This window comes from Ambystoma mexicanum, chromosome 4q (assembly GCF_040938575.1).
Source record: "Ambystoma mexicanum isolate Mex_15411 chromosome 4q, UKY_AmexF1_1, whole genome shotgun sequence".
Classification (NCBI taxonomy): domain Eukaryota; kingdom Metazoa; phylum Chordata; class Amphibia; order Caudata; family Ambystomatidae; genus Ambystoma; species Ambystoma mexicanum.
In genome coordinates, this window is record NC_090928.1 from 326,384,898 (window position 1) to 326,400,776 (window position 15,879).

Consider the following 15,879-nt stretch of genomic DNA (forward strand, 5'->3'; position numbering starts at 1 on the left):
AGGAACTGGATCCAAAAGCGATGGCTGTGTCCTGGCCACCTGGATGACAGATCCCAAGGTATTAGTCTGTGAGACACCCTTTGGTTTCTCACAGTACTAATGAGGCTTCTTTCACTGTGGAAGTAGATTTAATCACACAACAATTTGTTAATGGAGGTTATAATGAATAAAAACTCAAATAATCAGTGAACCAAATCAAACACTAGATAGGAAGGACCTTTCGATACAGTAAAAATCGGAATGAAGATAACACAGATGGAGTGAGACTCATCACTACCTACTCAGCACACACAAAAATGGTTCCATGTGATAATATCCCTGCAGAAATGTCAGCATGCAAGAATGGGGCCTTTTTTTTGCAGCAATATTAGCACATGGATACACCTGCAACCCCCACATTTTTTAAATGGAGCGGGGGACACTCCTGCAACCCCTGCTCCCATTTACTCCATATATTATCCCCCTAAATAATGTCACCTATGCCGTTTCCCGGCGACTATATGTATGGCGACATTATTTGAGGGATAATATTACCTGATACCACAAAAACATATGTTTAACAAGTATTGGGATATCTTGGTGTCTCACAGTGACATTAGCAACGTATTGATTCGAAACCAATCATTACATATAAAAGAGCAGGCGCCATTGCACAAATGGTGAGACCATGCTTTTTGGCAGCAAGGAAATCTGAGCAAAGTAAGACTTGGTTAACTTCGAGCCTTACATGTTTCTATAAGTGCATTACATGCACAATGGGTATGTTTGCAATGTGCAAAGCTGATGAATGTGTCACATATATTAATAGAAAGATCAGCATCAGTTAATTCATTAATTGCAGAATGACAATTATATGTCATACATTTTCCATTTATTTATTTTTAAATGTTTTTATTAGCATTTATATTGTACGTCACCAATTCGGTGTACACTTATTAGCATCAGTCAGCATTTGCGTAGTAAACAATTAAATAATGATAATTAACATAAAAGGAAGAAAAAGAACAATAAACAAACTAAAAAACCAGTCTTCGTTTGCCACGTAATCATGCTGGGGTTCATGACCCATCCGATTTGACATTTCAGACTTTGGGAACTCTTGGGTGATGAACAGACCTAGAATGCCAAGTTTAATTGTTCCCTTACTGGGCCTCAGGTATTGTCTTTAGTCTGTTGCGGTTCCAGTGGGCAAGGGTAACTCAGGGGGGTTTATCGTCCGATGGGTGAAACATATCCCACATTCCCATATTAGGGCTTTCCAGTCCTCGTATTGTGGGCTTGCCTCTCCTCCTGCTCTCTATCCACTCCTTCTCTCCATACTTTTGTTTCTGCCCCTGTCCAGTGCTCCAGTTCCTTGTGCCACCTGTCGAATTGCAGGTCCCTAGCAGATTTCCATGCCATGACTATAGATCTTTTGGCTAGCACACACACCATGTCCATGAGTTTCACTACGTGTCACGGCTTACTTATTCTTGGGTATGCTCCCAAGAGGCATTTTTTCGGGGACCATTTGTACCGTGTCACCTCTGCTCCCCTGCAGGCCTGTTCTATTTTGGACCAGAAGTTCTGAATCTTCGGACATCCCCAGAACACGTGTATCATTCCCACACTTTCTGAGTTACATTGGGGACACAGGGGGTTAGTTTTCTTCCTGAATTTGGCTAACCTTTCTGGTGTCATGTATGTCCTATATAGGACCTGTAATTGGATTAGTCTGACCGGGCATTCCTTGACACCTCCCGGGGGTATATTAGGATTCTCTCTCATTCCTTTTCAGCGATATCTTCTCCCAGGTCCGCCTCCCACTTCAGTTTCAGGGCCTCACTTTTAGGATTGTGTCTATCTGAGAATTGAGCATAGAGCCTAGACACTGGCCCCCAGGTTGTATAGTAGTGTTAGTATTGGGTCCTGTTCTGGTTCACCCGGCCACTCTTTCCATTGCATCTTGGCCCCCTCCCTGATTCTACTGTACCACAGAAATTGACCTTTGGGTAGGCCTTCTTTCGTTGCCATGGACTCAAATTCTCTGAAGGTCCCTTCTTCGTATGTGTCCCCCCAGGTGTAAATGCCATGTCCCTCCCATATTCTCATTAGGGCCAGGTCTGCTTTCCCCCTGCATGCCCCTGCTGCAATCGGAATATCTGTGGAATAGGGGTGTACCCCCCCTATGAGTTTCAGGGTCCAGTTCTAAACTTTCCTGCCCAGCACTACTAACATCAGGGTTTTCCCTAGGCATCCCACCAGAACCCATAGTATTTCTTTCAGGTTCGCTGGTGCCACTGGCTGCCTGAGTAGTCTGGCTTCGGAGGTGTTCTCGTCTGCTAGCCACTTGGCCACATGGCTCAATTGGGCCGTCAGGAAGTATCTTTCGAGATCTGGTAGTTGGATTCCACCTGCTTTGTATGGTAGTGTTAGTATGTTAAGGGATATTTTGTGTCTGGTGTTGCCCCATAGTAGCACTCTTAATAGCTTTTTTAATAATCGGAAGAAGAAGGCTGGGATAAGGCAGTGTAGGTTGTGGGAAAGATATAGGAACCACCCATCACCGACAGTGGTAATTTGAACCAGAACTTCATTGATTTTCTTAGCCCTTGTACCGCAATCTAGGACTTACCTCCATGCATCTGTTCGGGTGTGCCGCAGATGTTGACCCCTAAGTATCTGAAAGTGTGCTACTTCCATTGGATTCCCACTATTTGGAGGTCGGCTTCTTCTTGCCCAACCAGTCCGGATAGTGGGAATGCACTAGACTTCTCCCTGTTGAAGGCGATTCCCGACACCCGGGCAAAGTTCTCTAGGACCTCTAGGATTGTTGGTAGGTTAAGATGGAGGTCCTTCAGGTATAACAATACATCGTCTGCATATAGTGAGACAATGTGGTATTCGCCTCCTATTCTGATGCCAGCATCGAAAAACTGTTTTCTTATTATATAGATAGTGGTTCTAGGCCCAGAATGTAGAGCATTGGAGACAACGGGCAACCCTGTCTAGTGTCTCACTGAATGCCCCACAATCCTGACACTGTCCTCCCGGTCTTTACTCTGACCACCGGTGATTGATATAATATTTTTTGATCCATTGGATGAAGGATTCCCCCAACCCAAATTGCTTTAAGACCTCTAGCAACCACTCCCAGTATATGGAGTTGAAAGCTTTTGTGACATCTAAAGATACCACCGCATATGATTCATGTGAGTCTTTTGTTTGTGCCACTATGTGTTGTAGTCTTTGTAGGTTCGCTGCTGTGTTCCGGCCCGGTATTAACCCATTTTGGTCTGTGTGTACTAATGTCGCTATCACCTTTGTCAGCCTTTTGGCCAATATGGTCGTTAATATTTTTATGTCGTAATTGAGCATGGCCAATGGCCTGTACGAGCCACATTCATCTCTTGGTTTCCCTGACTTGGGTATCGGCACTACCAGTGTCTCCCTCATGCTTTTCGGTAGTGTCCCTTTCTCGTATGATTCTTTAAACACCTCCAAGAGAGTGGGGGCCAAGGCTGCGTCATATACCTTATAGAACTCGGGAGGTAATCCATTGCTGCCCGGGGTCTTACTCGTGGACAGCGATTTAATTGCTTTGGTTATATCCTCTAGTGTCAGGACCTCATTTAGGGTGGCCCGTTGAGCTTCATTCAGTGTTGGGAGGCCTATCTCTTCTAGCGTGTCTAAAACATCACCCTGTGTATCACTTTTGCATGGCTGTACAGCCAGGAGTAGAACTGCTTAAACGCATTGTTGACATCCAACTGCGATGTATAAACCTCACTGGTGGGGTCTTTAATTTCAGTGATCGGGAGTTTTGGGTGTTCCCTTTGCACAGCCACGAGTCTGCTCGGCTTATCGCCATCCGCGTGCGCTCTTGTGGTCTTGGTTATGTAGCTAAACCTAGCTAATCTAGCCCACGCATTTTGGCAGTCATTTCTGACTGCAGAGAGTTCCTCTTGTGCCTCACTTGTCCTAGGTGCGGTGGTTTCCAGCTGAGTGATCAGCCTCTCTCCTGCCTCTAGTTCACTCCTCAGGGTTTTCCTGATGCCCCCGGCACTAGCAATGACTTCCCCCCTAACCACCACTTTTAGTGCTTCCCAGATTGTGTCCCATCCCCTTACACTCCCCACATTGATGTCTAAGTATTCTTGTATTGCATCTCAGAGTCATTCCCTAAAGGCACAAACTGTGAGGGCTTCTGTTGGCATTTGCCACATTGGTATGGGTGGTTTAGGTCCCCGTGTTTTCCATTCCATGAGGAGTGGGGAGTGGTCAGATATCGATCTTCCCAGGTAAGATACCGACTCCACCTGGGATAGGTGTTGCTTGTCTATTAGTAGGTAGTCAATCCTGGTGTAGAGTGTGTGGGAGATGAGAAGAATGAGTATTCTCTATCGTTTGTGTGTAGTTCCCTCCAGACCTCTGCGAGGTCCAAATTCTCCATTACCTTATTCGGTGAGGAGTGGGCAGAGGTGGGCGGCAGCATTGAGGGATTTGATCTGTTCAGTGTGTGGTCTCGTATGCTGTTGAAATCCCCCCATATAAAAAAGCAATCTCGGTAGGGTGTTAACTTAGCACTTAACTTGATCAGGTATGTCGAGGTCCCATTGTTGGGGAGGTAGGAGTTGACGATGCATATGTCTAGTTGCTCGATGCTGCCTCTCAGTATCAAGTACCTCCCATCCACGTCCTCCTCTTTCGACAGCAACTTGAATGGCATTGCGCCGTCTATCCATGTATATACTCTGCGTGCATATTTGGAGTACGCTGTGCCAAAGCCCTGACCCCACACCATTCGGTCACTTTGGCAGTGCCCTCAGCTGTTAGGTAAGTTTCTTGTAGGAGTGCAATTGACAAGTGCTTTCTCTTCAGGTAGGATCTGATCCTGTTCCTGCGCATATAGGAACCCATTCCCCTGACATTCCATGTCAGCACCTTAATGTCAGCCACCATCCTTGTGTTGCAGTGTCCAGGTTAGCAGTTCTGACATCCGTTGTTCTAGTGTGCATGTCTTGGCGAAGACTGAGAAACATTTCAAACAACAACTTGGTAAACGCAACCAACTGCACCTAGCAGTTGCACCATGTGGGCAACGCTCAGGTGCCCCCGCCACTTCTTGACCTCTCCAGGCCGTCCTTGGCAGGTTGCGATGCAACAGCAACAGGCCTGCATCAGTCTTTTCGTGGGGTTGTGCCATCCTGCTCGGGTCAGGCGGTATGACGGGTCTCCCGTCTTTGTTGGCAAGAACATTGGCGAAGTTTGTCTGTCGAACAGACAATGCCTGTCGAACAGACTGTCCTCGGCAGGGCTCTGCTGCGGTCAGCATTTGTTCACGCAGCAGTTTCCTCCTCGCTTGCCATATTATTGTGCTCGAGCCACATGTTTGCCGCTGCTGGTGTCTCTAGAAAGATGGCCCTTCCTTTATGTATGACCTTGAGCCTAGACAGGAAGAGCAACATTTACTTAAGGTTCAGCTGCCGTAGCCTGGCCTTGGCTGGGACAAAGGAGTTTCTCGCTCTCTGAACCGCCGAGGTGTAGTCCGGGTATATTGTGATCTTGGCACTGTCTCTGCTTATTGCGCCCCCCTCACGCGAGTAGCGTAGTATGATTTCCCTATCTTGGAAGTTGAGGATCCTGTCTATGATTGGGTGGGGGTGCAAGCCAGGTGGTGTTTTTTTCTGAAGGGCCCTGTGCCCTCTTTCAACAGTAAACCCTAGCGAGAGTCGGCCAGCACCTATTTCCTGTTGTAGTAGGGTTTCTACGAAATTCGTAGTGTGAGGACCCTCAAGACCCTCTGGAACACGAAGTAGGCAAACTTTGTTGCGTCTGGATCTGCCTTCTGAATCCTCGGCCCTTTCTTCCAGTATCTTGTTGCATCTTTCTAGTTCCCCTACCCGGACCTGTACATCTTTCATCGCTGTGGACATCTCGCGTTGCTCTGATTCTGTGGTTGTTACTCATTCCGCAAGGTTGCGCATGTCTTGACGCACTAGTTGCATGTCTGATTTCACCTCCTCTATCTTACTGTTGATGAAGGATAAAACCTATCAGCTGCAGATTTGACACGTGCCCAGTTACAGTGGTTAAATCATGTAGCCCCTCTTATCACAAAATTTGTAAATGCATCTTTCAGAGGAAATTCGGTTCCAATGGTTGTCAAACATGCATGGATCACACCTCTTTTAAAGAAACTAACGCTGGATCCTTGTGTGGCGGGTAACCATCGACCGATTACAAACTCACTATTTCTCCTAAAGATTCTAGATAAGATTGCACATGATCAAATCAAGGACTTCCTGAGTATGTATAATATACTAGGCCCTAAGCAATGGGGTTTTTGGAGTGCGCATATCAGTGAATCTACTCTGTTAGATTGAAAGACTAACATATTGCAACATATGGATAAGGGTAATGCTAGTTTGTTGATGCTCTTGGATCTCACTGCCACTTTCGATCTGCTAGATCGTTCCATCCTTGCTAGCAGACTATTATATTGTGCCTTCTTTACTAAGGAAGCAGCTAGCTGGGCGTTTTCATTCCTGTCGTACTGTACTGACAAGATTTTCCATGAGGATGCCACGTCAGAGGGGTATGCATTAACCTGTGGCGTGCCACAAGGATAGTGTCTATCCCCGACTTTTTAAAATATCTTTCTGCTCACATTGTTTGATCTACTACACGTGGAAGGTACTAGTTATGCTAACTATGCGGATGACACTCAGTGTGTCTTCCCACTTACTGGCGATTACATCATAGACACAGAGGTCATCAACACCAATTACAATCAAATTCACTCCTGGATGTTGCACAATGATTCCCTTGGTCTGGACAACCTACTTGGCTGTGTGCCAAAACCTCTGTGTCTGCTTTTTGTGTGACTGGAAGGCTGGCTTCGGCCAGCCCATGAGTGTATGTGTACATGTAGGGAAAACTTTGGTTAATCCTCAAATCTGCTGGGATTTTGTAATTTTACTTACCTGCATTGCTGGAGGATTTTGCCATAAGGTTGTGCTTCTGAATTCTAATAATCAGATTTGGTGTTAATAGCTGGACCATGAGTCCTATTCCTTAGCTCTGATTTCTTCTTTTGACTGTTGGATATCCTTCCGGGAAAGTTCCTCATCCTGCTCTTGCTCTCCACACTGGATGGGCTGGGTGCCCTGTAATGGGACAGTTTCTGGGCGGTTTTCCACTGCCGTCTCGTTGTAACCTTCAGGTTGCCGTTTTTCCACTGCCGTCTCGTTGTAACCTTCAGGTTATAGTGTTTTGAGAGGGGAAAACTCCTTCGTCCAAAACGATGGTGGCACACGTCCCCTAAATCGGCACTTTGTCTGGGCCATTTTAGCTTGCCTCCATTCTTGCTACCGTCGGGGACCATTCTCTGCTGAGTGACCTCTGAGTTTTGCCCTCTGAGCAATCTGGATGAGCTTGGTCAGGATCATACGTCTCCCTGGTGACTTCTCTGTTGTTGCTTTCACACCTGGGTGGTGAGTCATCCTTCTGGGAAGGCTGAATCGTCTTCTTTTTGTTCACCATAGTCGACGCTGGTCCAGGGTGCATGTTTCATAGAACAGGATCCTACACGTCACACTAAGAGAAGCCTTTACTTGTAATGTGGCCCACTGTGTTACTGTGTGTTATGTTTAACCCAAAGAAATTATTTGACCTTAGCACTTGTGTAATTTTATAATGAAGTATATATATTTCAATACTCAATGTGATGTTTTCTGCTGGGGTAACAGGAATAACTGCCCTTTACCTTCTTCCTTCTTCCTTAAGTTAAACCTGACTGATCCACAATAGCTACCATTTTAGAGAGTTTGGTTTATCTTTTTGTTGGAAAACGTTTCTTGCCTTCAAGTTCGATGGTTTTACATCCCTCAACCAAGGACGGTAAAAATATCTCTCTAGCAATGTATAGATCTTGCTCTCACCCAGATAACCGTAAATGCAACAAAAAACAGTTTGTACAGATTTGATAATTTCTATCAGAGGTGGAAGTGCGCGGGAACTAACAGGAACTGTGGTCAAGTACATTAGCTTTTTACAACCATGTTGACACTTGTAGAATTGTTCTTTTTGCAGTTATAGAACACATATATGTTTTATCTAACATAATTTGTACTTTAAATAAAAAACTGGTTAGAGTCTTTGAAGCTTATCTTGGACTCCACGAGGACTCGTAAGCAGAAAAGAAATGTGTACAACCTTACTAAGCACTGTTTTGTAGTTGTTTGGGAGTGGGATAAATGGCAGAGTGGGTTTGCTCTGCTTAAATTGGCACATTTGGAAAGTATGTTGTCAACTTGGAGAATAACATATGCCTACCATTATGCATCTATTGTGTTTTTTCTAAAAGCTTTGGAAGAATTTTATGGCTGAAACAACGAGCTAACATTCACGGTCTTTGTATCATTTTCGCATTTACTATTTAGACCACTGCAACTGTCCGATGGCTAAAGTTGTGTAGCACAGTGAGATTGTACTGGCAAAGAGGTTCAGAATTGGCAAATTATTTATTTCCTACCTCCCCAAGAATTTCATTTTTTTCAGAAAAGGTCAGGGTCATTCCACCAATAGTTTTCTTAAAACGCTACTTATATAAATTAAAATAGTCTGCAATTGTTCTACAGCAACATGACAATGGAAACAACATCTAATCGCCAGCACGTGCTCTTTTTCTAGAATGTCTTCATTTTGCAGGGTGAAAACCCCTCAAAGCCTTCATAGCAGCCACAGATGAGAGAATCATTAATTACAAGAGATTTCCAGCTGTTCTAGTTATGGTTAACCAACATATCAAGGCCCTACAGGTTAGCACTCACAAAATGATTTCGCCTGTTGCAACAACTTCCAAAATGTGAAGACCTCTCAGTTTGAGGGGTGGGGGGACATAAATGCAAGTTGTATTCAGATTCACATATCCCAAGAATCAACCTCAGACCAATCGAAACCACCCGAACTCCAATTTTATCACTGCTGCCAATTTTTCCATAACAAAAGTACTCCAAACACTTGCTGACCACACATTGTTATTGGGCTTCTTCGCTGTGTTCTAAGGTGACGTCAATGTGAGGTAAGCAGCTAAATGGAGATGGGTGATCACTGTGCCTCTTGGAGAGTGCAATGGGAAACCACTTCCTTTTTACAGACTTCCAACTTTGCTTTCTGCAATGTTATGGAGCATTGGGTTGTATCCCCATCCCACTAGGCCACCTAAGGCAAGGCAGGACGTGTTCCAGATCAGGGAGTAGCTATACACCATGAAGATGACCTATAATGCCAACACATGCACTGCTCTTTGCGGTGCCGATTTCAAGGACCACATATTGCTGAGTGTGATTGCAGAAAACAAACCTGGGCTCCATGTTTGTGACAACGTCCCCGCCCACCCCACTTTATCACCATTTTAGGGGATCAGCGAAGTGCATGCACACCAAGATGAAGGGATCTACCAAAGAGGAAACAGCATGTATTTAACATTTTAAGTACCTGCATGTGCATATAAGCCATTATTCTATTGCATTACTAGATTGTGGAAGTTGATTATGACAGGGATCCAGGAACCAAGCAACATAGTTGTTGCTATCATTAGTGAGCATAAGTGGTTACTATAGAACATCATATAGGGAAACCACCAATTGTTCGGACCTTGTACCATTACTTGTTCTATTGAAGTGGGTTAGCTTTCTGAGCCCCTCTTCTGGAGATACAGAGGCCTATTCTATTACAGAAACGTGGTAAGACTCCTGTGGTGGACAAAATCCCAGTGGACATGTTTAGGAAGATGCTAATATACGGGCAACGAGTAGCTAACGCCCTCGAAAACCTGGGCTTCAGGCACTGCATTCCGAACCACGTAAAGGGACGGGCCATACACTGGACTGGATTGCTGACCATAACTGCCAGGTCATGATTAGCTCCAACACTTCCTGCCCTTGGTCTGACCCCCATATTATCGATTTCTCCATGCCTCACCCCAGGAAACCTAAACTTTCTGCCGTACAACTATGACTGGAAGTCACACGTAGCTTGCGGAAGCTTACAAAAGAAACTATCATGCCCTGGCTGAACACACCCTGCCTTTATCCCCCTTTCCCTATCGACCCCAGCTTATCAGCAGATGCATATACCTCAACTCTATCTAGAGCAGTGAACACCATTGACCCCCTAGTTCCTCGCAAAGCTAAACCTGTCAGACACACAAACTCTTGGTTTACCCCTGACATCCTAGAATTGTGTAACAAGAAACGCCAGGCAGAACTAACGTGAAAAAAAAATCAGACACCCCGAGAGGAGAATTCTCCAAAATGTGTAAGCTCTATAAACTAGCAGTCATCACAGCCAAATCCACCTCCTTCAATGCCAGAATTTTCAACACCAAGTCAGACACCAAAGATATGTTTACCATCTTTAGGGAATTTGAGACCCTGCCCCCACATCCCCACCCTTACCAAGGATGAAGCTTGGTGCTCTAACATCTAAATGGCTATGCTCAATAAAATCAACACACTGAACAAAAATATTCTGACTAATCTAGCCAACAGCCACACGCACCCCTATGCCCCAGCCACAACTACCTCCCTATACTGCCCTAACCTCACGATCCCCCAGTTTCACTTCAAAGAGCTTCCACAGACAGAAGTCCTAGCGATAATCAAAAGTCTAAAACCCTCGAGATGCAAAGGAGATATATGTCCAACGCCACTATCAAAGACTGCGCAGAAATCCTAACACCGGTCATCACTGCATTCATAAATGCCTCCTTCTCAACAACAACACTGCCTGTCAGCTTCAAGGAAGCCTGGGTACTCCCCCTCCTAAAAAAACAACTTTGGATCCCTTTAATGCTACAAACTACCAGTCAATCACAACTGTCCTCTTCCTACTAAAAATCCTTGATTAGGCAGGCTTCCTGCAAGTTCACCACTTCCTAGAAGCCAACCACGTCCTAGGAATGCAGCAGTCCAGTTTCCGCCCTGGCCATGACATGAAATCTGCCTTGCTGCTCTTACTGCTCTTAAAAAAAACAGTTGGACGAGATTAGGGACAAGGGAAAGCCTACACTTCTCTTCCTCCTGGATCTGTCTGCTGCATTTGACCAGGTTGATCACAAATTCTTATGCCACCACCTCACTACTTCCGCCAACTTCTCGCCTATGGCTACTTCCTGGATCGCTTCCTTTCTTGAAGGAAGAGTTATGAGGGTATTTGCAGAGAACGTCAATGCCTCACTATCCCCTATTCCACGGGGGGTGCCTCAACGCTGGGGCATATCTCTGACCCTACACAACATCTTTACTAGGCCCCTCTTCAACATCCTGGATTCCCTCGGCATAGCCTTCACTAACTATGCCACCCACATTTTACTCCCACTCACAGGCAACTATGTGGATAATTACAATACCCTCAACAATACCTATTCCATGATCCAGTCGCGAATGGCGGCAAACCACTTGTGTCTAAATGGAGACAAGACCGAAATCCTGCTTGTCGGACCCACGCAGTTCCAACAAATCGCAATGAACAATGCACTGTCTTCCAGATCGACATCATCTTGGTCCCTGTCTCGGCATTCATAAAAACCTTATGGGTTTACCTCGACACTACACTCTCTATGTCCCGACAAGGGAACACTACTGCCTCCTCAGCAGCCTACACCACCAAGTATTAAACGCTGTGAGATCTTTCCTTTCTAAAGACAGCTGCCTAACAATTGCCAGAGCAGTCATGGGCTCCAGGCTAGACTACTGCAATGCCCTCTTTGCAGGCACCTCTTCCCGAAACCTTCACAAACTACAAGTAATATAAAATAATGCCCTGCGAGCACCCTTTAACATTCCAAAAAAGAACACATCATTGGCTGCCTATCCGAGAACGCATCATTTTCAAAACCTTGCCCATCAACCACAAGTGCCTGCCCAATACAGCCCCCCCACCTCTCCCAGAAAACAGCCAAAGCCCACTCAACGAGACCTACCAGGACACCCTACGCTCACTGCCTACTCTTACCTAAAGTCTAATGAGTTAAAACCAGAGGCTCTAGCTTCACCTACATCTCAGTCAAACAGTGGTACTCCCTCCCCTATACACCGAGAGCAGAACAGAAACACCATACTGGGTATTCTGTAAAGCAGTAAAAACACAGTTGTTTGAATAGGCTGGCTTACATCTTTGCATTTCTCATTTTCTCTCACTGCACCATTACCAGCATTTACCCAAATGCATAATATGTGAACCTAATGTAAATAACCTGTATCTGTAACAGTGCCTCAATGCCTCTGGGTTGTTTGTGCGCTTTATGAATGAAATAAATACATTTTTTATTCAGTTTTTCAGTGCGGTTTCAGCTCTCTCAGTTGTCCGTAAAACATGCCTAATGACTGAAATTATCCCAATTTACAAAAAAAGCAGTAGGGATGAAGTTGCAAACTATAGACCGATTTTCCTGTTGGATGCTGCAGGCAAAATATATGCAAAAGTACTGCTTGTCTGCCTTCGTAATTGAAGAAACAAAGGTGATGGATCATGGACGATCAGTGTTCCAGAAGGGTTAGGACGAAATGTCTGAATTAAAATTACAGACCGCACCAAAAGACCTAAAACACACACCACGAAATGTTCGAACTACCAAAAGTTCGAACTTTTCGTAGTATGTGTTTAGGTGTTTTGGTGGGGTCGGTATGAAAAAAAAATGAAAAAAAAGGCTGCGGGGGGCTGGTGTCTCCCGCAGCCTCCGCTCACTATGCTACACAGTATAGTGAGCGGGGTTAGTGGGGGACACCCCTGCATGTTCGCATGGGAAATGTATGAACATTTTGTATTCGTGCCTTTCCCATGCGAACATTTAGGTCGCAGGAAAATCAGCCGCGGTAATTTCACGCAGATCCGTTCCAGAATGGTATGAGTGCAACTGACCAATGCTTTAGACTCTTTCTTCACTTGCAAAAATATGTGATTTAAAGAAAGGTTAAACTGTATGTACTTTTAGTTGATCTAAAATCTGCATTTGACGGTGTACCGAGATTGAGGCTATGGGAAAGGTTGATCTCGATAGGCACACCATTGTCGATGGTTAGAGACCTGATCACATCATACAGTAACAATGAAGCATCCATGTGCCTTGCAGGTGACTTGACACCTGTTTTTCCAGATACAAAAGAGGGCGTGCAATGGATGCGTTCTGGTGTCTACCCTTTTCTGTTTTATTATTAAACCGCTGATTGGGTATATTGAACAAGCGCCGGCTGATGCACCAAGGGGGTCTCATGACAATATCCATCTCCTTCTTTTTTCTTAAGATGCAGTTTTAGTCTCACTGGCACCAAAAGGTTAAAAAAAAAACAGTGCAAATTGTTCCAACGTTTTGTACAGATAATGATCTGGTAATGACTCAGTCGAAAACAAAAACGATGGTCCATCACGAGCAAAGGAGTTTAAATTGGCAATATCCACTGGGGATAAACCTTTTGAGCAAATTTCAAAGTACTATTTATTCGGTATAAGATTTGAGGGCAAGCACCATTGCGACAAGCAAATTGAGAAGGCGGAAATAACACTCCATAGAGCTAGTAATGCTATCATAAAGTTTGCTATGTATCGCTCAAGGTTTATAAAATGAATGCATAATCTGCTACGATGTTTGGCTATGAGTTATGGGGATGCACGAAAGTTAATAAACTGATAACTTTAGAGAAAATGTTAATGTTTGCCTAAGGGAACACCTAATATACCCATAAAATTGGAAATAATTGGAATGGAATTATGTATGACTTTCAGGTAAAACTTTCAATCTATTGGGTTTGTATTTGGTCGTCCTCAATGTTAACTAGGTACGGGGAAGCATTGTTAGATATTTCATCCCAGGGTGGTGGACCAACACTACCCTGGTGCAGGCACATAGGGTCCATATTTAGGTCTCTGGACCTTATAGACATGTGGACTAATCTGTTGTCTATTAATAACTGGACAAAGGCCTTGTTTAAAACCACCCATAATGACTATGGGCCTCATTACACGGAAGGCGGTAAGCCATGGCGCTATTAGCGCCATGGCTGCCACCGGTACCTTACCGGGTCCGCCTTGGTGGATGGCGGAATTAGCGCCATATTCCAAGGTGTGTGGGGGCGCTAATTCCGCCATCCACCATTGCCTCTTCACCATTGCCAGTCAGCCCCATAGGGCTCCATGTTAATGGTGAAGGTGCTAATTACGGTACCGCAAATTGCGGTACCGTAATTAGCACCAAGGTCACTTTGCGGGTCCCGTACTTAATGCCTGTAAAAACCAGGCGTTAAGGGAGGACCCGCAAAGGGACCTCGTAGTAAGGCGGTAAGGGTTTACCGCTACCGGTGCCCTTACCGGTACCCGTAAACCTTTACCACCTTCCGTGTAATGAGGCCCTGTGTGTGTTGTCATGGCACATGCTTATTGAATGGATAAGAATGAGATTGAATCCCGAGAGCTCAAACGCGAAACGCAGACGCGGAAGTGAGCGCCGGACCAGGAGCAGGCAGGCAGCTTGCAGCTCCTGAGCAACGAGCACAGACCCGGCATATCACTTCCCAGACCACGCAGATGCCTGCCTCCAGTGTCGGACATTGGACATTTCATTGGATATATCACAGTGCGGTTAGAGGGCTGAGGTCTGAGGAGGTGACTTGTGACACGGACACAGACACAAAGGAAACTCGTCGGAGCTTTGAGTCGAGCTTGGAGTCGAGCTTGGCACAGAGACAAACAGGAGAAAGGCCAAATAAAACCATACAAGTAAGACCCCAGGGACAACCACTCAAGGGGTAGCGCCCAGCTTGCGAGCGGGAGACTGTGGGAGTAACCCTTTGATCCCGCTCGCTGTTGCAAGAGCAGTGGGTGGAATGCCATTTTAATCTGGCCCTCGAGTTTGGAGATTGGAGGGCAGCAAAAATTTACGGGCAGACTGTGGGTCTACAAGGAGGCAAGGGTGCAGGTGGAGGTGTATAGTTGCCCTCACTAAGAACAAGGTGTAACTTTCACCCGAAGAGAACATTTTTTGCGGGTTTTACAGGCTGCTTAAACCACAAGGATTCAATATAATGGCCAAAGGGGTAGGGTTATAATCAACAGCTCTACCTGTAGGGCCCAGCCAAACCACACCTCAGCCCCTCAATATAACCTCCCCATTCTTAATAAATTGAAGCTGAGAAGCACAGCGGCCCTCAAACCAATAAATGGAACATACTGGAATGGTTCCTACGTAGCTCCTAGGGTGTGCCCAACGGCATTGGAGACCCCAAGCATGGGAGATCAAAGAACCACGCAAAACACACCATTGGTGGTAACAGTAGCACTGGTGCATGGAACACCGGCTTAAGAGACCAAAGTTAAGGAAACTCAAATGGGCCAAGTGGATATTGTAAACCAGTGGAGGCGAGGGTTGGACTATACGGTTACAACAAAAAATATCCAAAGGAAGATTAAAGAATACTTTGGCAAAAAGAGACACAAGAGCTCGAATGATGTGGCAGACCTAAGAGAGGGGAGCTGGGGTTCTCCAATACCAAGAACAGAGCCAAGAAGCGGGGAGAACGGAGGGGCCCAGATATGGAGGAAGAAGACCTGGAGGCCCAAGGCAAACTCTTGGGGGAAAATAGGGAAATGGAGTCGAGGAATCTAGCATTTGGAAGAGAGAAGGAGAACCAGAAAGTCCACCAGGCGGATGATTCAACCCTAAAGGCACTAAGTTTTGTGTTAAACTCACTGGTGTCGGTGTTCTAACTATTGAAAGGGGAGGTTCAAAGCCAAGCTAGTATTCTCCTTGAATTAACGGATGAAGGGGCCAAATGCGACTATTCACTGGTGGGGCTAAAGAGCATAATCATCTCCTCCATTACCCCCCACGATAAATGATAT